The sequence below is a fragment of the Ctenopharyngodon idella genome, chromosome 17 (assembly GCF_019924925.1).
Source record: "Ctenopharyngodon idella isolate HZGC_01 chromosome 17, HZGC01, whole genome shotgun sequence".
NCBI classification, from domain to species: Eukaryota; Metazoa; Chordata; class Actinopteri; order Cypriniformes; family Xenocyprididae; genus Ctenopharyngodon; species Ctenopharyngodon idella.
The window spans coordinates 25,933,937-25,960,126 of NC_067236.1; the positions used below are offsets into that span (position 1 = coordinate 25,933,937).

General features: G+C 37.2%; 2 long non-coding RNA genes across 2 annotated transcripts in view; one reads left to right on the forward strand and one right to left on the reverse strand.

Annotated features, from left to right (window-relative positions):
• The window catches only part of LOC127498933 (uncharacterized), a 121,839-nt gene extending 101,562 nt beyond the window's left edge, over positions 1 to 20,277 (reverse strand). Inside the window, exons 1-2 of the long non-coding RNA XR_007926002.1 lie at positions 20,120 to 20,277; positions 19,893 to 19,978 (exon numbers count right to left, since the gene is read on the reverse strand). This is a non-coding gene — a long non-coding RNA (uncharacterized LOC127498933). The remainder of the gene's footprint in view (positions 1 to 19,892; positions 19,979 to 20,119) is intronic.
• Positions 20,278 to 20,502: 225 nt separating this feature from the next.
• LOC127498793 (uncharacterized) overlaps positions 20,503 to 26,190 on the forward strand; it is a 42,302-nt gene continuing 36,614 nt past the window's right edge. The window contains exon 1 of the long non-coding RNA XR_007925979.1: positions 20,503 to 20,571. This is a non-coding gene — a long non-coding RNA (uncharacterized LOC127498793). The remainder of the gene's footprint in view (positions 20,572 to 26,190) is intronic.

The following is a 26,190-nucleotide window of genomic DNA, read 5'->3' on the forward strand; positions in this document are numbered from 1 at the left end:
AATTGCTCCCTAATTCTGGCAGTCGTGGCTCTGAGAGGCCTGGAGGAGAGAGTAAGTGCATGAGTAGAGAATGGATATAAGCCCCTGACATGCAGGGAGAGTGACAGTGAGGGCCAGTAACTCGCAGGACGAGGAAAGGCCCTACGAGTCCAGTGAAGGAACCCTGTCTGGCACTCCAGCTTCGGAAAAGTGGGCGGAATTGCTGTTGACCTCAACACTTTGAAATTAATAGTGAGGTCACTTTTCTTTTCAATAAGTGCTCTTTAGTGATCCAGAAGTGTGGTGGCTCTGGTACGCTCAAAATGTTGAGAGCCATCAGGTGAACTGGACAGGTTGGAGAACTAGAATTATGACTAATGGCACTGCCATCTTGAACATTTAAAGAGCACATAGCATTGCTTGAAAAAGACCAGTTTTCTTTAAATGTGGATGCAAGGACATATTAAAAGACTGGCCTTAAAAAAAAAAATAAATAAATAAAAAAACAAACAAACATACAAATAAAAAAATAATAATAATAATAAACAGAAAAAAGTTTAAGTTAACATCATAGTCATGCTAATTTGATACTATAATATATGCACTACTGTTAAAGAGTTTAGTCTGGGGTTTTTTGTTTGTTTGTTTGTTCGTTCGTTCGTTTGTTTGTTTGTTTTTTTTGCTTTGAAAGAAACTTTTCTTTCAAAGCAAGATTATTTTATTCAGTAAGAATGCATTAAATTGACCAAAAGTGATAAAAATGAATAAAAAAATAAAAATAAAAAAAAGATTTCCATTTCAAATAAATGTTGTTCTTTTGAACTTTCTATTTCTATCAAAGAATCCAATGTATCATGGTTTTCACAAAAAAAAAAAAAAAAAAAAAAAAATTAAGCACCACCAATGTTTTCAACATTGATACTAAATAGAAATGTTTATTGAGCACAAAACCAGCATATTAGACTGATTTCTGAAGGATCATGTGAGACTAAAGACGACAGTAATGGCTGCTAAAAATTCAGCTTTGCCAGAAGAATAAATTATATCTTAAAATACATTAAAATAGAAAATAGTTACTATAAATTGTAATTTTACAATATTATTATTTTATTGTATTTTGATCAAATAAATGCAGTTTTATCAAGCACTTCTTTTGAAATATAAAAAAAAAAAAAAAAAAACTTACTGACCCCAAACATTTGAATGTAATAATAGACAGTAATATAACAAATAATAGGTAGTAATATATAGAAGACATATAAATACAAACAATATAATATAGACAGAGACAGACAAATAAATAGATAGATAGATAGATAAAAAAAAAAAAGAAAAAAAAAAGCATAATATATATAAAATAAATGCTTCTTTAAAATATGATGCATCTTACATTGTTTCGCAAAGGTGAACAGAATCATGGCGTTTGTTCATGCCTTAACACTGAAAGACTGCATTAATAGTCATGAAGCAATACAATATATGCCACTAACTGACTTACAAGCAGTGCTTGTAGGAGAAACACTGTGCCTTATGAAGGATTCAGTGCCCTCAAATGTAAATGAGGTAGCCGTCGCTTTTGTCCTCTTCGGTTGATACAAGGGAAAAGAGCAGCCACCGTGGCCCCCTTCTTTCATCTCCACCACACAAGAGGTGGCGGGTGACATCGGCTTCCTGTCTAATTACTGGAGAGCACTATGTCTGGCCGAAAGGACAGTCTTGTGCCATTACAGACGTCCTACTCCAGGCCGCTTCTCACACTCTTTCTTCCCTTCCGTTTCCCCCTCCCAAGGCTTTCCACTGTCAACTCCTGCTATTTGCTGCTCCTTTACTCGGCCATTAAGACTGGCCCCTGTCCAGGCCAGATCTTCAGACAAAGGTCTCTGATATGGCCATATGCAACCCAGCCAGTAGCTAGAGGGCTGACAAGAGAGAACTCTCTTGCATTTAATGACCCATCGCCATGGTCGATTCCTCAAAAATTGGCCTTTAATGACTGTATGGGGCAAACTCGTCAGATTTTTTTGAATGAGACGGACTTTTACCATAAAAGTGTATGTCTTTTCATGAGGCATATTCACATCCGCTACATTTGCACTCCATGTGGCATGGCAATTATGCATAATTACACTGAAGGGCCGATGAGACTAGGAGATAACCTCAGAGATACCAAACCCCCTCCCAGCCTCCGGCAATGGACAGCCCTATTGTTTCACAGCCTGGACTGAGGTAGTATGATGCTGGTGGGATGTAGTATTCATTGTCATGACAGCAGGGGTTGAAGAAGTTCAAGGTGTTCGTAGAACGAAGGGTTCACATTGGCCCAGAAGCTTCCAATCTGGTGATCCGGGGCCCTTTTGACCTGATCATCTGGTCCTGGCTGTCCAAGCACGTTCACGCTCTGTTTCCTGATACGGTGAGACAAAAGGGCCAAGATACAATCTGACTGCTAGTGCGTGCCGAGCAAGCCCAAGTGATTATCAAGCCCCCAGAGCACCTCAAACACCCTGTTTACACCTGTTATTAAGATCCGTTTCAGGTGATCTGACCGCAAGTGGACAGTGTTAAATAAAAATGTAAACCAGGTCCAAAACTTTTGTGATCGATCAATAATGTCGGATTGGATCACCAGAGATGGAATTTAAAGAGATGGTTCACCCAAAAATTAGAGCTGCACAATTAATCATTACAAGACTGTGATCTCAATTTAAACACAGACGCGATGACAATGGTTATAAATGACAACGATTAAGCTATGTCTATTAAACCTTTGACAAGTATGATCACAGCGGAAAAATGGTTCACAAACCCTTTTTTGCAACCACACAACAATATTTCTGTTACAATAATTCAAATTATCACAAGTACTGGGATAAAAGTTAATCAGATTTATTGGCGACAAGGGACAAAATTAAAAAATTTGCCATTGAATCATTCATACAAGAGATTAGTTCAAAAATGATTCATCCAATAATGAAACAAGTGAAGTCTTTATGAGAAAGTCATTGAATCATTCATTCATTCAGACTGAATTTTGAAATTCAGAATGTTATTTTGTTTAGTTGTCTATTCAGATTAGAACCCAGAACCTCTGGCACGCTTAAAAATTCTATCACCAGTTCATTGGGACAAACAAATTCTTAATGTGGATCTACATATTTATTCACTAATGTAAATACTCTAACAATACTCTAGACTAACAATATATTGTATTATAGTAGTCGTAAGGATGAAACCATCACATTAAACATGAGTTCTATGTCAATAAATGTTATGCATTTATTATTGTACATTTCTGATATGCAATCTCCACAACCATTGGGTATCGAGAACTGGTTCAATTTTAAAACCAATTCCAAATTTCCAAGAACCATGGATTACATAAGACACGCGCATTTCGATTCAGCTTACTGATTCCTGTGTGCACATTTTAATGTGATTTTAAACCATTCAAGCAAGAAGAGGTGGAAAAGAACTTATTTCGGCACCTGCGCACTGTTTTATGTGCTGCACACACATCCAAAGTGTGCACACAAAAAGCCATCTCAAATACTGCATTGAGTTCTCTTTTGTGTCTTCTTGCTTATGAACAGACAAATACACACAAAAATTGTCAAAATATCCTCGTATAAACAGTCAGGTTTTGTCTTAAGAAATCAAACAGCTGAGAAAGAAAATGCATGTGTAACAGCCTATTGGATACGTGTATTTGCTTTTAAAGTGACAGCAGCCTAATAAACCTGCTACAGTCTGTGTCATTAATTTTAATCAAAGAACAAAAAAGAAAATCACTCACTAATCTTGACTGAATAACTTGTAAATTTAATACGGATGCATGTATATTTATAAAAAAGAAAACTATGCAGTGTTATTTTACATTTGATTTAAATTTCTGTAACTGAACTTTTAGTTGTATTTATTTGTGCTATAGCTAATTTGTTTATTTGTTCTTATTTTATTACTGACTGTTTACTTGTCTTTAATGATACATGACATTTATATTAGTCTAGTTGTTTTTGCTGTGGTATTTTTTATTTATTTATTTTTTTGGCAAAGGTTTCTCTGAAAATGCTCTTAAGGCTGATTTTTGTTCATATTCAGCTGTAGCAATGTTTTGCAAAAATAAATATTTTTGATATCTAAATGTTTGACTTTTTTTTTTTTTTTACCTTATCGATTCCCAGTTTCCATTCCAATAAGAATCAGAATCAATTAGCAGAATTGGAATCACTAAAATTCAAACAATGCCCAACCCCAGTTTGGAATGACATGAAGGCGAGTAAAAGATAAGTTTTGTTTTTGTGTGAACCATTCCTTTAACACCATGTGTAAACAGCCAAAATTAAGGTACTTTTATTGCTACAGTACCTCTCCTTAGTGTAATTTGTCAAACATTTTGTATTTCTCAGCCACTGGAGTACAAGTAAGACGTGTTTACACAGGTATATTTCATATGCAGAAAGAGTAACACAGTGGCCGGGTCATATTAAAGGGCTAAGCTTTTGCTTTCCGCCCAGTCTTCAGGGCTTCCCGCCAGAGCCAAGCGAACAGCCAAATACCCGGGTAGGACAAACAGTACGGCTTCAAGGTGGCACTGTGTAGTCTGAATCAGCGCTCTCCTCACGCCCCGCTGGTCCCCAGGGCACCCGCGCCAAGGCTGCTTTCATTTGCACCCACCACCACAAAAAAAAAAAAAAGAAAGGAAAAAAAAAAAAAAAAAAACATGCAGGGATTTGAATAATTCTGCATCGTAGTCACACAACAAAGGTAGGCAGGAGAAAGGAAAAAAACTATGGAAGCTGAAATTTTGCAGGCTTCTCCTCTTTGCTATGCTAAGGCTTAGCGCACAAGCAGCGGGCAACATTTCAGGTGCAGCAGAGAAAGGCTGATAAAAGCAAGCGTGGGATTACACTTCATGACCAAAGACATTCATCTCTCCTTTTTCTTCATTTCTTCTTCCCTTTTTTCCCTCCTTTTGTTCAAACGGCATCCTCGGCTTTTTCCTGTCAGCTCATCAGAGTAAAGCCACTCAAGCAGAATGCCTCAGCGCTGCTTGTATAATTAGCTGGACATCTCTTTCACCTTGCTGCACTGATAGTGGAGTGTGAGGCTTATGTCCCCTGAGGCATGTACAATCCCCTCCACCCCCACCCCCGTCAGGCCAACCAAAAGTCTTCCTCCACAAGTACTGTACTGTCCTTTAAGCCCAATGAACACTGTACAATTGCAAGGTCCGAAATTGCGACCATTTTGGTCGCATATGCTCCCAAAATTTAATCTGTGCGACCTCAAAATATATTTGGGAGCATTTGTGCAAATAATTGTTGTGGTGCAACCTGTTTTCTATGCACCCGTTGACCAGCCATAAATCAGAACTGGCTGGTTTTAAGTTTTATTTTGGCCGATCTCTATTTCGAACTTGCACAGAAACTGCACTGCAAAAATTTTCCAAAAAGTCATTTGTGTGAAAATATTACACAGTCTATAAACAGGACATTAACACAGGCCAGAGACGGAACACGCTGAAGACGGACGCAAAGAAGAGAAAACAGATGCGTCAGCTGAGAAAATGCTGTACCAGGCACAGCAAGCTCACCGTTCATGATGAGGGAAATATACGAAAAAAATATAATGAATTGGAGGTCAGGTTATATGAATGTATCTCTAAAGGGAACGGACTTTCTTCAGAAAAGTTTAGATGCATTTTATTTTCCTATTATCTCTGTATAAAATAGTGTTTATAAGCGCAGCACTGCTTTGTGAAGAGCGGTAACCAAGATAATGCTATATCGCTGCTGTTCCACAAGCGCCATCTACTGACAGAGTGGATTTACATTTTCATTTAGTCCTGTCTGCTGTTTTTGTTTTGTGCAGGTTTCTTTTGTATGTAGTATAATTTCACAAGTCTAAAGTCAGACGATTCTGTTTTTACTTTAAATCCTGAAATTATACAATCTAATTTAATTCAAAAACAACTGTTCATGCTACATGTGTATCTTTGTTTTGATCATAATTAAAATGCAATGGTGCCTGTTAGTGTTGTCAAAAGTACCAGTACTTCGGTACCAAGTCGGTACTGAAATTTTGAAAATGTGACAATACCAGCATTTCTGTAGTACCGGGAGTACCGAGTATCCGAGTATATTTGGTACCCACTGATAGGGCTGTGCCAGTATTTTACATGAATATGACACGAGTGAAGCACAAAGCTTTGTTTACAGAAGAAATAGGCTAATAGGTTAGCAATTAAATGTGACATCACAGCCATGGAAACATTTTGGTGCACGCCGAATGAGAGAGGTACGTGAGTCCATACGTTTAAGCTTTGTCGGCTTTGTATTCTGTCTTGCGAATCGTGATCTGGTCACCTGATTAGCAGAGAATTTAACAATATTCCATTAGTTATTCCACTGAACATGGAATCTCTGTTTCTTTTCCCAAATCTTCACTCACGCAGGGGATTATAAACGTTTCTTCCTTTGGTTCGCTTTTAATTAGGCCTATCATATTCTCATTCTTTACTGTGGTAAAGTAGAAAAACACTGTAGGACAGGAACCTTTTTGCTTGCGTGTCAATTTCTACTTAACACAGTTTGTGCTTGTTATTAGGCTTTATAAGCTGCGTCAAGTTTATTTGTATAGCGTGTTTCACACACGCCGGTGATTTTTAGTTTCACTTTCTCTGGCAGCGCAAAATCAAACATAGCCTGAATGTCAGAAGATAAAACTAGCTCTTCAGACCTTTTACAACAAGTGTCAGTTGCTTGTAAAATCAGGAGATAACATGTTTTTAAAGATATTATTAAAGAGAAATGGTCTCTTTCCTGCTTGTGTCCCACATCCCTCTCAAAGCGCAGAGCAGCTATATGACTCATTTTTGTGTGTAAATAAAAAAACTAATGTTTTTTAGAATAATACTTAACTACCTTATTATTATTTAGGTTACCGTTATTTACTAATATTTATTTCACAGTTTTACAGTAGTGTGTCGTTTCACTGAAGGAATAGCTAAAATAAACATGCACGTCTGTTTCAAAATGAATGTTTGAGCATTTGTTTAGGCCTATTTATTTTTTTAAATAAATAAAAAAAAAACTTAAAACACTTAAAACTAAAATCTAAATAAACTAAGTTTTTTTAATGCTACAAGTGAATTTAGGCATCAAAATGTAGAGAATGTTAGAGAAAATTAATATTTTGAGATTTTCTACATATCACACTTAATGGATTAGTTTTCGGAATTAAAATTTTCTGATAATTTACTCACCCCCATGTCATCCAAGATATTTATCTTTCTTTCTTCAGTCGAAAAGAAATTATGGATTTTTCTCCATTTAGTGGACTTCAGGGTACAGGTTGAAGGTCCAAATTGCAGTTTCAATGCAGCTTCAAAGGGCTCTACACAATCCCAGCCAAGGAATGAGTCTTATCTAGTGAAACAATCAGTCTAAAAAAATTTTTTCAAAATTTATATACTTTTTAACCACAAATGCTCATCTTGCACTAGCTCTGCGACGCGCCACACATTACGTAATCGCGTTGGAAAGGTCACGCGTGACGTAGACGAAAGTACCGATCCAGTGTCTATAAAGCGAACGTGCAAAGACTAAGTCAAACGCACTTAACAAAAAAAAAAAAAGGTAAAACAACGATGTCAGAGGATTTTGAAATTGGAGGAGAAAATGAGATGGAGTTTTTCGCCCTACCATGGTACTTCCGCCTACTTTTTTTTTTTTCTGGAGAATGACCGATCGTTTCACTAGACAAGACCCTTATTCCTTTGGCTGGGATCGTGTAGAGCCCTTTGAAGCTGCACTGAAACTGCAATTTGGACCTTCAACCCGTTCTACCCCGCTGAAGTCCACTATATGGAGAAAAATCTTGGAATGTTTTCCTCAAAAACCTTAATTTCTTTTCGACTGAAGAAAGAAAGACAAACATCTTGGGATGACGTGTCATGGTGGTAAGTAAATTATCAGGAAATTTTAATTCTGAAGTGAACTAATCCTTTAACAATGTTATATTAGTTTTTAAATAGCCTAATTAATAACTTTATGTGAGCTTCAGATCAAAATGTAAAAATAAGGAAAATAAGCATGTCCAACATCAGAAAAAATATACAGTATTTATAGAATACAATATAAATAGACAAACCCTTTTGCATCTCTCTCTCTCTCTCTCACTCTTTCTATAAGTCACGCGAAAGGGTTTTACCCTGCAAACTCTCTAAAAGTTAAAGTACAGCATGCCCTTAATGTTGACTTCACAATCAACTGACTAATCAACTATTTTGACCCATGCCTAAATTTTACTAAATTATCCTGTGTCTAAGCTGGTCTCTCTGCACTCCTGTGCTCCTGGTGTATGCCCAAGAAACAATGACACATCTGAAATAGAATAAATGACTCAATTATGAAGACAGAGCACGGCAGTACTGCGAAGTGGAGGCAGGAGCGGTGTGCGCGATCAGAGGCGTTAACTCAGCGGGGTGTTAATGCAAAATGGGCCAAACTCCCCAGCAGGGGCAGCAACTGAATGACAACCACCTATCTCCGCTGACAGCCCAGATCAGCCCGTGCTGTCCAGGCAGGAGGTTCCCCCTGCAACCACTGACACCACAGGGGTCACACAGCTGCCATACCGCCAGGAAAGGTACTCAGATCCCTCACACCACATATTGAAGCTATGTCTCACTGAATAGCGTGAACTGTGAACACAGATTCGAATCAAACTCTATGACACTAGAATAACTTTCCCGATAATTTCCTATCATCTGGCTGCTTTCTAAGTCATTAAAGGGGACATATTATGAAAATCTGACTTTTTCATGTGTAAGTGCTTTAATCGGTTTCCTGGTGCATCTACCAACCCAGAAAACATGAAAAAGGGCAACCCAGTAACTTTGTTTTGGTAAGCCTTTCTCTGCAAGCATGTGGAAAAACGAGCCGCTCAGATTTCGCTCCCCTAGTGATGTAGGAAGGGGATCTTATTATAATATTACCGCCCCTTAATCTGCACGTTTCCACCCACGGCGCCACCATTTTGTTTTCACAAGCGACAACGGTGTACCAGTTTCCACTTCTTTAGAGTAGAGGAAGAGTTGTTGTAGTAGAGTGTTGTTGCCACAAACAAGGGGCAATTCAACACTGGATTTGCACAGAAGATTAACATGACGGCACATGCTAGTCGATGAGTTGAATCAACTCCACATCAACTACATAAATTTATCCACTAACCATTCAGAAATGTCCAGTTGCATTCTAAAAGTTGTAACTTCTTCCCTGAGTCTCTCCATCAGTGTCCGACTCTGGTTAGAACAATGTAAGGCTGAACACCAATACTGACAATCGTCATTTTGGCTGCGTGAGATTCTCCAGCTTTGCTGTTGTTGAGCAACCAAAATATAAGCATTCAAAAACAGTGTGTTTTTGCTCACACCCACATAGGGGCAAATTTGACAAGCTATAATAAATTATCTGTGGGGTATTTTGAGCTGAAACTTCACAGACACATTCTGGGGACACCAGAGACTTATATTACATCTTGTGAAAAGGGGCATAATAGGTCCCCTTTAAAACCGCAAAATGACACAAAAAAATTAAATAAAACATTCCTCAATGTGTCTTAACCAGTAGCTGTGACCGATAATAAAAAGTCTAAACTATTTTGACCAAATAAATTTTAAAAAGCAATCACTTTACATATACAAGTGAATTTAGGCATTACAACTTTATAATGTACAGTATGAAATTAATATTCATTTAGAAATTTTCCAACAATTACATTTAACAGTGTTATTAAATGTAAAGTGAGCTTTAGATGAAACCAAATGTATTCTAAATGTAAAAATAGAAGTAATGAGCATGCACAAAGAAATATTCAATATACACACACACACACACACAATATCAACTAATACCGATAAAAAAAAAATAAAAAAAAATCTCTAATATCAGGCAGCAAATCCCTATATTATATGAGAACAAGTTTGGTGTCTGGAAAAGCATCATGCAAGTCATAAAAAGAAGATCAAGAGAGCATGCAAACATAAAACTCATCCACACTTTTCTGATTGGCTGTGGTTTTGTTGTGGAGCATAGCATTTTCACTTTCAATGAGGATGGCAAAATTGCTTGTCACTAGAATCTTGTTTTACGTCATGTCTGGTTAAGACACAGACAATAATATGAACACGTTCAGATGCTAGTGTGGTCTCTTAGTTAAAGGGGTGGTTCATTGCGATTTCACTTTTTTTAACTTTAGTTAGTGTGTAATGTTGCTGTTTGAGCATAAACAGTATCTGCAAAGTTACAGCGCTGAAAGTTCAATGCAAACGGAGATATTGTCTTTCAAGTTTAAGGCAGTTTAAAAACGACCGGTTTGGGGGGGGACTATCCAACCGTCTCCATTGACTTTGTATTGCGTGAGGCGGCCTCCTTGTCATTTCTGACTTATAACAAAAAACAAAACAATGTCTAAAAGCCGCTATGTGACAAGGTGTACAGAAAACAAGCTAAAAAACCCAGAAGTTTTTATAAGCTGTCAACCCAAAAAAACGAGCGTTTAAGGACTAAAAAGTGGATACAGGTTATTGAGACAGAGCGCGACGTCATATTACTATGAGAACTACGCCCACTGGAGGGTAACGTAATCAGCGACAGGAAATATAATATATAAAACTGACATTTGGATATTTGACTTAACAGTGACAAAATGTTTACTACACACATAGGCTTACTGAGGCATACTGAGTGTCAGGATCCCAAAATTTACCCATTCTTCCTGCTGACCAATGGACATGGTTGGATTGTTTTCCCCCCCGGTGTGGGCGTGGCCTAAATGCGCTCTGTCTCTATACACTGGGCCAGCTAACCAATCTGAGCACATTGCATATTTCTGAGGGAGTGGTATCATAGAACCAGGAAGTCAAACCAGCTGTTCAAATGACAATGGTAACAGCGGTAGAATAAAGGTAAAATATATAAAAAATACAGCGTCTTTTTTTTTTTTTTTTTTTTTAAAGAAGCATTAAGACATGTTAAACTGCGCACCATAAACACAATCCAGCCTAGAAAAAAACACTGAACCACCCCTTTAAGAAAATGATAAATGAGACCTAATGAATGTGTGACTGGTGGAAGGTGATTCAGAGGAAAATAATATCAGCTCTTTGCATCATGAATCTGATCTAAAGTGCTTTAATCGTGACACAGGATGTCGTCACTTCCATCTAGAATGAAGTACTTATTCACTTAAAACTGATTAATATTCAGAAATGAGGTTGAAAATGAGATTAAAAACAAGTTGAAGTATTCAGTGCCTCCTCAACCGCATGAGAGAAAAAACATTTATAGAATAAGCATTTATCAAAAGCAAAGGCAAATGTATGTATACCATATAAGTTAATTTGTGAAAAAGGGAGTGCTACATATTAGTAGGTATGATATAAGAGTTTGCTAATTGTGGTGTCTACCCACGTCATATTCAAAACATATAGACAAAATGCACAGATTATGCAGCATATTCCAGTGGATGATCAAATAACCAACAAATAAAATACATGACAGCATGTTTAAATAGCCACAAATTAGTGTTTATATGCAACTTTATGAATCTCTACTGGCTAGTAAAAAATAAAATGAAACCTTCAGTCCCTCAGAGTTTGAGGGCATCTATATACTAGTGTACATCTAAAAATTTACTTTTAGCAGATATACACATTGAAAATTGACAGTTTTTGTGTTCTGGGAAAGCAGACAAAAACACAGATGACTCATCCTGCGCTAAACAGATTTTTGTTCAATCAAATGCTCTTCAGAATAAAAATGTCCTCTAATACTAGCTAAGCTACACAAGTAACTAAGCAACAAGAACTAAGTAAGCAATGAAACTAAAATCTATACTGGGCCTGGCTATTTATAAAAGGGACAAGCCCTTTGATATGTCCTGCCAAAACTTTCTGTTTCAACAGGAAATACATCAAGACTAGGCAGGCAAAGAATCACAAAACACACGGTTCGGATCTTATTACGGTTTTAGAGTCACAAACATTTTTAAAGACAAGTGAACAGTCAGTAAAAAAAATATGAACAAATACACAAATTACAAGCATAGATAAATATAATAGAACAAAGTAACAAATAAAGTAAGGTCTAACAGTAGCATTCAGGTACAGAAATGTAATAATTCACTGTATAAATTAATATTAAATTAATCTTTGTTAAAGCTGTGTTTTGTTGTTAGATTAACATTAATGACATCAGCAGGTATTTTTAGGCTGCTGTCACCTAATGCACAGATCTAATATAATGTTACACATCCAAATTTTTTCTCACATTTACATTAACTGAAAACATAAATGACTGTGTTTATGAGAACACTTGCTGAGACAGATATTTTGAGATAATTTTGTATCCATTCAAGCATAAGGAGAGGTGAAAGAGAACTCAATTCAGTGTTCGCACACTATCTGAAACGCGCCTCTGTGTGGGTGCGCACAGAAAACAGCGCACAAGTACAGAATTTTGTTCTCTTTCACTTCTTCTTGCACTTGAATTCTTTAAAATCATTTGAATGTTTAAATTAGCTAAAATAGTTAAGGTAAACTTTGCAACTAATTCGTGAATCACACGCGTGACTAGGGTTGGGAAACGAACTCTGTACTTTTAAGGGTACCGACAGAATTACGTCTGTACTATCGAGTACCGATTCACATGACATCAATCTGTGCCAAATTTCGGTAGCTGAGAATGCATCTGGGTGTGAGAGTAAGGTACATTAGAGAGATAGAGAGAGAGAGAGACCATGCGACATCAAACACAACTTGTTCAAACAACTCACAGGGCAATGGCTAAACGTTCTGAAGTGTGGTGACATTTCACAAAACTAGATGCAGACTGAGACAACGCTATTTGCAATATGTCCATAAAAACTTGAAATGCGCTTACTCCAATCCGTATATGATTTACGATCCACATTCCGAGCGTTCTTAATCTCATTGCGGCGTTCTGCGCAGAAACTCTCATGCGCATTCTGCATGTTGTTACATACTAATTATTGTCACAGTCATATTTTCCATGTATTGTTAGCCAAACTCCAGCTCAAACAGCATTGTGGGGAAAATGAAACAACACTTTTATGCTACTGTGCTGAGGAAACCTACACTCACTGCACGTGCCCAAACGCAACGCTGAACAGCAGAGGTGAAAAACAGCGCGAGAAACGGAACGGTCTTTGGTGACATTTGAATTCTCAGCTCATGCGTTGTTTTTTTTCACTGAAATAAATGTTTCTGTTACTACACAGAGAGTAAAGTACCGTACAGTTGGGTACCGGCACCGAATTTCAGGTACCGGTTAAAATGTGAACGGTACCCAACCCTACGTGTGACGAACCATGGGGCCTGGTTCGTACAAAACAACTACGACGATTACACCCTAAACACATGACAAAAAAAAAAGATATTTAACATTAATGTAATAAAAAAAAAAAAAAAAGTATATTCATTTTGAAATTTTCCAAACAAAAAAAATGCATAACAGTATTAAATTATTAATGTTTTTTAAAATGTAACTTTAAAAAGGTAACTTTTAGTGGTTAAAAAACAAAACTGCATGCTTTTTCCAGAAGAACATTTTTTTAGTAGTGCTCTGGCTATGCATGACTTTTGAATAATTGGAAAAGCTTATATTTTTAAATCAGGGGTGTCAAACATACGGCCCGCGGGCCAAATACGGCCCACAAAGGTGTCCAATCCGGCCCGGGGAATGAATTGAACAATAATAAAAAAAATAGACATGTATGGCACCAGCCATAAATCCCAATGTTTTTTTGTTTTATTTTGGCCAATCTCTTTTCTGGACTCGCAAGCAAACTGCTTTGCAATCATTTCCCAGACTGTCATTTTTGTGGCAATATTACGAAGTCTGTAAACAGGACGTTAAAACAGGCAAACGCTGAATACGGACGCAAAAAGGAGAACATAGATGCGCCAGCAGAGGAAAATACTGTACCAGGGACAAGCTCACAGTTCGCGAAATATAGGAAGAAAAATATAAATATTGAGGTTTATATAAATGCATCTCTGAAGACAACTGACAGAAAAGTTTCAAAGGCATTTTCTTTTCCTCTTTATCTCCGTATAAAGTTTTGTTTTCAAGCGCAGCGCTGCTTAGTGTACAGCGGTAACCAAGGAAACGCTATATCGCTGCTGTTCCATAAGCGCCACCTACTGAAAGAGAGTGAGTTTGCATTTTCATTCAGTCCATCTGCAATTTTTGTTTTGTGCAGGTGTCTTATGTACCATAATTTCACAAAACTATAGTCAGACCATGCTGTTTTTGCTGTAAATATTGAAATTATATAATCAAATTTAAATAAAAAACAACTGCTCATGCGACAAATTGGCAAATTTGCTTGTAAAAAAATTGGACTTGGCCATGAAAAATCTAAATCGGTGCATCACTAATAAAAAATATTAAATAAAAGTAAATAAAAAGTAAATAAAAATTAAATTAAAAAAATAAAAATGTGATAAAGTCTTTTCGCTGTAAAAACAAATGCCGTTTTCAAAGAGCAGTGTGTTTTTCTAGTGTTCTTGCAAATTAATTTGTAGTTTGTTGGGTTAATATTAAATGTAAGTGTCAGCGCACTAAGGTTTAAAAAAGGCAATTCGGCCCGCACATGGTTACATTTTTTCCTGGCTTTCAGTTAAAACAGCTCAAACATGCATTTTAGTCTAGGACTAGTTTAAGCCTTGTCTGTGAAACCAGGGGATAACCAGTTTAGATAAAAAGAAACTCAAGCTGATTAGCAATCCATAATCAAACAACCCTTCACAATAGATAATGCTTTACAATGAACTAAATGAGAGATACATATGGCAATTTATCTGTTCAATAAAATACCTTACTCACCAGCTGAGTAATAGAAATGCCATATCGAATCAGAGCTAAATCGAGGCCAAAGTATACTTCACTTTTTACGTATACACCTGGGTCAGCATACAGTGCCCATGATGCGAATTTCGTCATCAGAAAAGTACTCGGATTTTTGTAACTGCGTGCACTTTTTTTTTTTTTTTTTTTTGCAGTAATTAGTTTATCCACAAGGAGGCAACCGTACCCTGGGGGCGTCAATTCACAGTCAAAGAAAAACTGCATAAACAGAACATACCAGAACTCGTGCAAGCTACAGCAAGAGATTTGTGAACAGGTTAGAAAGTATCCTCATTTGTACAACTCAAGCAAAGATGTTTATAGGGCTGTAACGATTCATCGATTAAATTCGAATACTCAACTTTAAAAAAAACCTCGATTTCAATTTGCCCGTGTCGAGTAACCGATAAAATACCGGAAGTGGCGCTTTCCACGGATGAGAATCAATGAAGCGCATTATTAGACCGTTTTCTAAGGCTGCACAATATTAAACCCGTTTAAAAATCATAATAAAGCATAATGCTATTGTGACTTTACAAAGGCTGTGAATTAATTAAATAAATGTATGTGCTGCAGGTTTAATATGCACTGTAATTGTTTACATACGTGTAGGTTATCCACGTGCGTCTCATGCGGCTCCATTCACAGTAAATGCTGCTTCGTGTGAACTGTTATTTACATGAGTGGCGCGTTTCAGACTCGATCTCTGCATATGCTGTGAGTTTGGATTGCTTTTATTGTTCATCTGGAAACGCAATGTGCAACATTTAATCATATTTGTAAGGTAAGTCATCTATAAGCCCTAGCAAACACAGGAGAATACATTCATTATACAGTATGTTTCTACTGTGCTAACTGCTCGTCGCGATTTCAAAATATAAGTTTAAGCCCTCGTTTAAGTCCACATGTTCTTGTTCAAGAAATTACAGTGGTTGTAGCATTTATGTCGTAAAGAAATGGCCAAATATTAAAGATTAATTGGACAGTTTAAATAAATGTAAGCCAATATTAAACAAGGATTAGATCGCGTTTAGAGTGTAAAACAATCGTCAGGCCACTGGCTCCCTCTGCAGGCATTTGTTATAATACATAAAGAACATTAGTTGTACAATTCAATACACTATGGTTTTATTGAACAAAACTGTATTTTGACAGTTTTGTTCAATAAAACCATACGATTACTTGTTTTTCATACTTTACTTGAATCAATTTTTATTGTTGTTGTTATTGCTATTATATATGTATTTTTAAGCCATATGTGTAAGTGAATGTGTTTTATTGTGCAAGCACCTTTATAATGATTGCGTTAGTAGTTGAGCTATATGCGCGCGCCATGTTTGTTTATGCCGCGGTCAGGAGAATAGATCTGTTGGAATTACACTTGAATTCTTCCACTTCTTTCGAAATACACAGATGGATGTAAGTGTCCGGTGAATTGGGAGGGAGGGAGGGAGGGAGGGGGGGGTCTGGCGCAATTACTTGAGGAATTGTTAGAATAATCAAACGATTACTCGATTACCAAAATAATCGTTAGCTACAGCCCTACATGTTTACATGTGTTGTAACTCGCGGTGAGAGATTGCTCAAAACTGCGTATGAGTTGAACGCCTGTGTATGTGTACAAGTCAAATGAAGAATACTTTACAAGGCTGTGCACTTGACTGTGCACGTACACTAGCGTATGCGTAAAAAAACAAAGTATACCTATGGCTTCAGTCGCATTTTCTTTTTGCCACCATACTCTCCTCTGTTCAGTGTTTTTTAAAACAGGTGATTCCCTGGAGGTTCGAAGTTTAGCATGCTCAATGTCAACCTTTCGCTAGTTGTGACAACTAACCAATGCCACTCTCACACCATACACGCGTCAAAGTAGCCGGAGCAACTTTTCTCTACAAATATGACGAGACACACAAGGTAGAGTGACGTATGTACTCAATTACCCTCAAAAACCATCCTGTCAGGTCTAAAAAATAAACACTTACAGGATAGCTTACCATAGTGAATTTAGTGTAAGACAAAAAAAAATGTTTTAGAAGAAGGATTGATGTATTGACATTTAAATTTAGTTAATCTTCAGCAAAAAACAAGCTACAAAGTGTACCTTTAAGTACTCACTATTAGATGATGGCAAAGGTAATCTAAATGAAAAAATAGTATGCAACACGTAATGTTACTGGCTATTTAAAAATAGGGACAAGCTTTTGATATGTCCTGTCCAGACAAAACACCTCGTAAATATATTTTATGGGATCTATAACATCTGAGATTTGTTCTTGACATTTTTAGGATAAGTACAAAAAAAATTAAATGTTGTTTGAATGAAATGGTACTACCACTCAACAGTGTCAGAAGATACAGCTCACTTCTCTCTCCCTCTCTCTCCGTCTCTTTCTTCAGTTTTTTCCCTTTCAGGGAGCTCTTTTTCCTCTGGAGGCAATCACTCACAACCCCTCCTCTGTGTGGTTCTCCACTCGAGACCTGAGCAGCTTTTCAACTTCATCTTGTCAATACGGGGATAAGGAGTCCGCCTGAAAGTTCATTAATTCCTGAGTAACCTATGCTTCAGTTTTGCTAATACCCAGTTCTATTGATGTTTTCTTTCCCATGGAGTGGGCCAGGTTAACCCCTACACCCCACCCCAGATCCCTGCCAGAAGCAGCACATTGTCAAGCCCCACATCACGCCACAGAGATGTACAAGGGGCACAAATGGGGCATCATTATGGTATGACCCAGTGCAAGGGAATGCTGGGATGGTTGCGTACCCAGACCCACCTGCCCTGGGAGACTCTACGCTCAGCCCTCGCCTTACACAGCTTGGGGCCTGGGCAGGATGTATAGGCCCTGACCCCTGAGGTCATGTTCCGTGTGCAAATTCAAAAGCTTGACATCTGTTGCCTGGCTTTTTGATCGCGCAGAGAAAGAAAAGCTCAGACCGCTTGTCAGCTAAACACTTGTCCTACGTGAAATAATATCCCTGCAAGCCACCTAGGTCGTAATTAAGGGGTTTTGTTGTTTATTTTCTTTTGTTTTGTTTTTTGTTTAGACCAATGAAAAGAGAATGTAGGATGGGTTTAGTTTTGCTGGGAAAAGGGTCTGCTCTTTGTTTTATAGGACAATGGTGTCCATAGAACCTATGCAGGGAGGGCTTTTGTCACGCTGGCCATATCCTTATTCCTACTGTATCATAATTGATATGTGAATTTCTAAGGCCTCTAAATTATTAACATGATTAAACACAATTTACTACATGCCTTCTGCTCTCTGATTGTTAGTTCATACTTTTTTGCAAGCAAAAGGCCTTTTAGTATAATTATTAAAAAAAAAAAAAAAAAAAAAACACCTTCAGGTGGTATGTGTGTGTTTTTGCTTTGAAATCTTTAATGATTTACTTCATAAAATCTTTTTTTTTATGAAGTAAATGCAAGAATAACGTTCATATTGTTAGTTATATTTCAGGATGAACATTGAAAAATCATGTTAAAATGTATCATTAAATACATACGGCTTTTGAGGAACACTTATTTGTACATCTCTGAATCATCATTGTATTAAAGTGCCCATTTCCATTAAAAACTACAGAGCTTTAATCATAAAACTAAGCATTTTAATATCATCTTGCTATTGTTGGGAGATACAGAGTGATAACTTATTTTTATTTGCATTTTATCTAAGTAGTCTGCTGTTGTTATAAAGATAAGCTATCAGAATTTCATCCTACTTTTTTGGCCATTTACTGTAAATAACAACAAATGTACCAAACAAAGACTTTTTTGACTATTTTATAGGGTTAACCATTTTCCTCAGGCCCATGTTTGCATTTTCACAAGTGATAATGCTCTTAAATCCACAACATTTTATAAGACATCAAACTGTTTCAAGTATTAAAATAGTTTGAAACTGTTAAATGCATTTGACTGCCTTTTACATGAAATACAGCATATTCAGATGTTAAACAAACGAGTCGCTTTGAATACCACTGTTTCTCACATTTTCATTTAAAACCCACCAGAATGTGGGAGAGACAATATGTATGAAAATGAGTTTTGGATACTAGCTCCCATTCTCTTTAAAGAAAAAAAAAAAAAAAAAAAACTGTCCTGTACGTTGAGGAACTTTCCCAACTGATGAGAGGCTTATCCTGTTTTGGGTGAGATAGACCTGCATTGTGGCTTTTGAAGGTCCCTGTATTTTGTTGCGAAGCTGTTTAATAGTTTCCTGGCACAGTTGGCATGGTTACCAGTGGAGAAAAGCAGCGACTTAAACCTTGTGACTGAATCTCCCTGAACCTGCGATAATCTCCGGCCAATCTCCGTATTAACACCCAACTTCTACTCGATCTGCCTTCATGCCCCCATCCAGCTTCCCCGCACACGCTCGCTTCCAGACGCCACACAAAGGCTTTTGTATCTGGATAAATGGTGTAAAAACGGGCGCCCTTGGAATCATTTCCCATCAAAGCCCTTTTATTGCCAGACATGTGGCATTTGTCTTTTTAATTTAAAAAAGAAAATATCATGCAGTCTGTGTTGACTGCCGAGAACGTGCCGTGGTTGTTCGGCATGATGCGAATGATGAAAATATAGATGAGGGGTTTAGCGTTCTTCCGTGGCGAGCTTACTGGCCCAGAAACGGTACGTAGGGTGAGTATGCGAGCCAAAGCCTTTAACAACCCCTGCCATGATTAAAACACTATATTAAAATGACATGGGTGGTGGAAACGCATTCTTGCCCTCAGCTTCTGAACCAAAGCCTGCGTTATTTATTACCATGGCCTATATTGACCGGGTTACATTAGCCATTTTCATTTCTGTATGATTGCTTCAGCCTGACCGACAGCTTAAATGATCACACTTTCAAAGTGCAACAGCTAAGTGTGTTTGGGCATATTCACGGTCACATTTATAGAGAATGTGTATGATTTATACCGTCTTTAAATAAATCTGGTCATATTCAAAGTAGTTTGTAACTCGGCACTTACATACTGATGATGCTTGCTGTCGTTTGGATCTTAAATGGCGGGAGCGCGGCAACTCGAAACCTGTACGTCTCCATCAACGGTGTCAACTGTCAAGACGAGATAAACAACATTACATTTCCCATGTGCGCAATATAGTGTGTTACAGCATACAGTGTATGGATTGTGCCGTGCTTTCCTGTCGACAACAGTGGGCCGAAAACTATTTCTGGCAGGTATCATATATTTACCGGAAGTGAACCGCTTGGTAGTCAACAACGCTGCTGAATCTGCAGCGCGACGAGTAACTTACTCCGATTCACAAACGAAAGGCTTGTTCGAGATGCATCGGCTCTGCGCAGACCGATCGGCGTATGATATCAAAGTACCGCGAGAGTGTTTAGAGAGAATACAACTCCCTATGCTTTTGAATCGCTCTCGCGGTACTTTGATGTCATACGCCAATCGGTCTGCGCAGCGCCGATGCATCACGAACGAGCTTGTTTATTTATTTATTTATGTATTTATTTATTTATTTGTAATGGGCCATTAAAAAGTGTTATTTATGTTGAATTATGTTTAAAAAAATAAAAAAAAAAAAAAAAAAAAAAACTTATGCTCAGAGTGTGACGTCATATTGTGACCGTTGCAGTGTACGTCCGTTCTACGCCTGAGCTCAAGTCCACTTTAGGTGTTGTGTAAGGTAGGCAGTTTTTTTTTGTATTCATTTTTACTTCCTGTCGCTGTGCAGGCTCTTTTATTGTATATAATAGAGTAAATGGCTCAATAACCTTTTTATTTAAAGGCTTAATTTATGTCCCGTAGACCGGTCCGTTGCATTACGATTGCAGGCAGTATCAATAATGTCAAAAATGTGATGTGCAGTCAAATGTCCCGGTGTGTATCCTGTTTAAGCGATATTGTTACAGCACCCCCAACCTAAAACATCTTCCCTCGGCCTGCTATTAGTGGATAAAAAAGAAATAACTCTTATGCACCTGTCATTTAAAGTAAATCTTGAAGCCACTGCAGTAGTTTGATTCTCGAATGATTCATAGGATTCGGTTCTTTTAAGGTATAGTGAATCAAAACAGTTATGAATTACTCTGAGCGGTTACTTTATTACTGGACGGCAAATTATTACTTCGACTATGTCCGACTGACTGGTTGTTCAACTGATAAGCTGTGTTTTGTTGTAATCAGCTGTATTTTATAAAAGTGATTAAATATAATAATTTTGTTAATTGAATGGAACATATTACTATATTATTCGTATGTTTAGCATTTTTATTTAAATACAGGCCGTTGTTCAGGTCAGCTATTGGACTGCAGTTATGCTGTCTCTAAAAAGGAAATTCAGAAGTCATTTAAAGTCTGTGCAGCACTTTTGCAAGAACTGTATAATGTATTTCTTTTTTTCTTCTTTTTTTTTTTTTTTTTTTTTTGCTATATCTGTTTTGTAGAAATCTGAAATTATCTCATCATTTGGCAACAGACTGCATGATGAGGGCAATTTACATGCAATATGAACTAAGAATTTGTCTTATCCAAATATTTCTTCCTCAAAAAAAAGTTAATTGAATCATTAAGAGGGATTGGAATTGATAAATTCCTTACATCTCTACTGTCAACAGTGTGCCCAGTGAGGGGTCCAAAAACTGTGTCTGAGCACTGCACAAACGCATATACACACTAACATAACAGGAAACTTCAGCAGTCAGAGCAAAAAACACCAGATAACAAGGACAAGTGGACTCCTGCCGTCAGCTCAGTTCAGAGACAATGCATGTCTGCTGCAAAGACATGTGTCTGTATTTCTTAACAAACAAGCGGACACCCAGAGGTGTGGGCAGGGTCTGATCAGTTGTCAGTCGGCCCTTGAAAAAAATCACAGAAATATACTTCAAGTGTGCATTTCTATACTTGAGCCCTAGAAAATTGTGGTCACTTCTTTGACTTTTTGACTGTCATCGCTGTAAATATTCTTTTCTCTTTTCTTGTTGCTTTATTTTTATTTCTTTGGGGGTGGGGGGTAAAGTTCTCCATGACAACGCCTTTCTTTCTCATCTTTGGCTTCACTTTGAATGTCACCAGTTTCTCAGGATTGACAGAATAATATGCACTCATCATTTTGCAGACGCAAAAAAAAGGAACTGTGAACACTGGGTACATTTTTGGGGGTATTTGCTTCTTTTTAATCAGTGGAGAAAGACTGACATGTCCAATCATAATAACACATCAAATGCTAAATGGGCCTTTGCAATCACTGTCAGTTCCATTCCATTAAGGAGTCCTGTATGTACGGACATCAATCAGCTTTTTGTGGCGTTATTTATTTATAATTTTATAATTTAACTATTTATCTATTTATTCATTCTAAACAATTGAATTCTGCACTTTGACTATATGCCCTTGCCTAATCAAACAATTCTGGCATAACAAATTGCTTGTGTAAATGTTGTCTAATTTTGCAAAAATAGAGTAGTTTTTTCACTAGGTGTACTGGTATTTTTATTTTAAAAATAAAAAAAGAAAATTTTCAAAAATCTTCCTGATTCCTGAAAAAAGATAATCACGTGCAATCAATGATTGCATATTTCTTGCAGCATTAAAGAAACGGAATTATCAAACATACATAAAAATGCATTCTGATTTTTTTTATGCTGTGGAAAAGCCTCTTCACGACTTGTAACCCTTGCATAAAATTGTATATAAAATGAATTTTATGTAAAGATCAACTGTGGGAAATCTTGTATTGTTACCTCAAATGAAGCAACCATGAAATTATTTGCCTTCACTTAAGATGCCATGCAATCCAATTTAAATGTTGCATACTTTAAATCCAGGCAGATTTCTTTTTATCCTCCAGAAAAGAACATCCAGTCGGTCACCTCCATACTGGCAAACAGATAAAGCTTGCATAAAATTTTAGCTAAACCATAACCCACTGACTGTCCTGGAAGTTCATCAAAACTAGATCTTCAATATCCAAAAGCCATGTTCATAGATGCAAACTCCTCACCTTTCAGTGAGAACTCACCTTTTTGAGATCAAAATAGGTCACCTATGGGATTTGCATAGATCCAATGAGAAAGTGTTTTATGGGGGGTAGGGGGGTCTTTTTAGGGTACTTGTGAACTTACAAGGGTAAATAAAGAACTGGTTGTTTCAATAAGTACTGTACAGTGTTTCCTTTTACTCTTTACTTTAAAAACTATGTCTATAATAGGTAATATTTTATGTATTTGAGGTCTGAGATGTGGAAAACAGTACTGCAGTCTAATCAGCCAATATTGTCTTAAATATCCTGCATAGCATTTCGTTATTTATAACTTGAGATTTTAACCAAATGTTGATTTTGGTAAAATGTTGCAACAATATGTAAATTTTTTGCATGAAAAATTACAGTTTTGGACATTAAGGGATTTTTTCATTTATTTTTTATTACCCTGTAAGTAACTACAAATGAGCATGTAAAGCAAATAACTTTAAAAAAAATTCTGTGCGCAGCATGCCCCCGCCCCGCGCAATGTTCTCACCTTTTTTCCCCCTTACCTGTTTGCATCCCTGCATGTTTCACTCACATATAGTTTCTGTCATCCTGTGCTACGCCATTGAGTTTCAAAGCAGTTTGCGAGAATTACAATGTGAATAATAATAATAATAATAATAATAAAACACTACTATGGAAAGATGTCAGGGAGACCCTAAGGGGACATGGTTGTGGTGAAAATATGAGATGGGAGAAAAAATTATATTTCAGTGCTTTTGTATTCTCTCGCAAAAGTATTGCATTTTTTCCTGAGAAACTTTGCAATCATTTGTAAAAGCACTGAAATATAGTTTTTCCTCCAGCCTCATATTCCATCACAACAGTTTTGCAAGCGAAAGCAAAAGTTTCTTAGAGGAACGCGAAAGTTTTGCGAGAAAACGCAAAAGCATTGAAATAATTTTTCCTCCCATCTGCTTTTTGTACCATCACCATGTCCCATTAAGGGCTTTGTAGAAAGTCAATATTCTTCACCTCACATTCAAAATATTGTCTTTTGTATTCCACAGAAGAAAGAATTGCATGCAGGTTTGGAACAACATTTTTGAGTGAACTATCCCTTTCAGATGATTTGAAAAGCCTAGATCAATAGCAATCAATAATCTTCATCTTGCAAATATTGACATTGTTCAAGTGGATGAAGACATGATGCATTAAAGGGTTAGTTCACCCAAAAATGAAAATTCTGTCATTAATTACTCACCTTCATGTCGTTCCACACCTGTAAGACCTTTGTTCATCTTCAGAACACAAATTAAGATGGAATCCGAGAGGTATCTTACATAGAACCTGGAAGTGCTGAACGAAAAAATCGTAAGAGAATGACACAGAAGAGAAGATATTGTTGAATAAAGTTGTTATTTTTGTTTTGTTTTTGCGCACAAAAAGTATTCTCGTCGCTTCATAAAATTAAGGTTGAACCACTGCAGTCACTTGGACTATTTTAACGATGTCTTTAGTACCTTTCTGGACCTTGAAAGTTGGTGGTTAAATTGCTATCTATAGACGAGTCAGATACCTCTCAGATTTCATCAAAAATATCTTAATTTGTGTTCCGAAGATGAACGAAGGTCTTACTGGTGTGGAACGACATGAGGGTGAGTAATTAATGACAGAATTTTCATTTTTGGGTGAACTAACCCTTTAAGTATTAACCAGATCACAAAAATGTATCAAATGAGAAGCAGATATCATGCCAGCCTATGAAGTCTGCACACGCCACACCTCACTCCGATGACCTTGGCCTTGTGCCTAGCTGGCTCGCGGCAGGGTCAAAACTCAGAAACCTGTCTGGCCGCTCATGTCCATTAGTCCGATTGCTAGCCAGCGACTTGGCGTGGCCAAGACCCCCCTCTCTCCCTAACTCAGCAGACAGGTTGTCAATTTATCACAGAGAGGTCACTATCTCTCATCTCTTCGAAGTGTCATCTGATTCCTGAGCTCTGCAGTGTGGATTCGACAGGCTATTAAGCAAATTACTGGCTGGTCAGTTATTGCACTTTGTGCACTGCTCATCACATAACTCAAAAGGCCTGCTCATCTCCTTTGACCCCCACTCTGCATATCTTGCACTGCTAATTCATTGATTAAGTGCTTGTAGCTCTTGTTGTCTGTTGCTAAGGATGGCAGAAAGTGGGAAGGAAAAAACAAAGCACCGTTATCGGAATCGAAAGCAGCAGGAGGGTTTGTACAGGCACGCTAGCACATGGGATCATTTCTTATTTGTTTGTGTTTGTAAAGCATGTAAATAATACAGCTCAGTAAGTATCACTGGTTACACGTAGCTGGGAGATTGAAGGTAATCAGATTAAGACCACACGCTGGCCATAGACAAAAGCAGCAGTATAATACTCATTTGTCCTTTTTCCTCTCCAAATGCAGAAGTAGAAGAAAAATAATGAGAATTCAGGTAGGTGTTATTGTACCTAGTTTTACCAAGCTATGGTTTTGAATGCTGAGGAGACTGAATTGAAAAGTAAACGGTCATATTTGTTTAGTTAGTGGCCAGTGACACTACAACAGAGGTCAGTGGCCTTTCCAACATGCCTTTAAGTCTCATTTCTGGCAGTAAACAGAAATAAAACAGCATACTTGTATTTAACGAGCTCAACTTTGTGTAAACTGCTTAAAATGCCTCTCTTTTTCTTTTAATGCTAGTTAATCCTCTATCTCTGTACTCTCACATTGAGCTATATGGTAAAGACTGTGTTATTTTTTGTGTGTGAACATGTGTGGGTGTGTGTATGTGCATGTTAATGTGTGTGGCGTATCTAAACCCACAACAGTGTCTACCTTAATGCTGTTATCCAAACTAGGACAGAGGAGAGGGCATCCCTAAATGAGATTAACATTGCTTGTATATTGCATAGGTATACAGAGGCCTTGATCATCGTGATTGGAATGGAGCTCAAAGATTATCAGAACAAATACAAACCTAGATCTACAGCAACAACATTTTAGTGACATATCTCTTTAACTAAGGTTGGTGTTGGACAATATCATGGTCTACACTGATACAATATATACATTTTTATTTGCATTAATTTACTGTATGTACAATACAGGTGATAACTAGACGGTATGGCTGATTGCAGTTCACTTTGCTTTCATACCTATTGTGTGAACTCTAGTGTGCCCTGCAATTTGTATTAAAGTAATCCATCTTAACTTATGGACCACTGGAAGTATACAATGAAAATAGTTTCACAAAAAGAAAAATGAGGTCTCACAATTCATAAAGGTGTTGATTTTTAGCCAATTATATGAGTCACG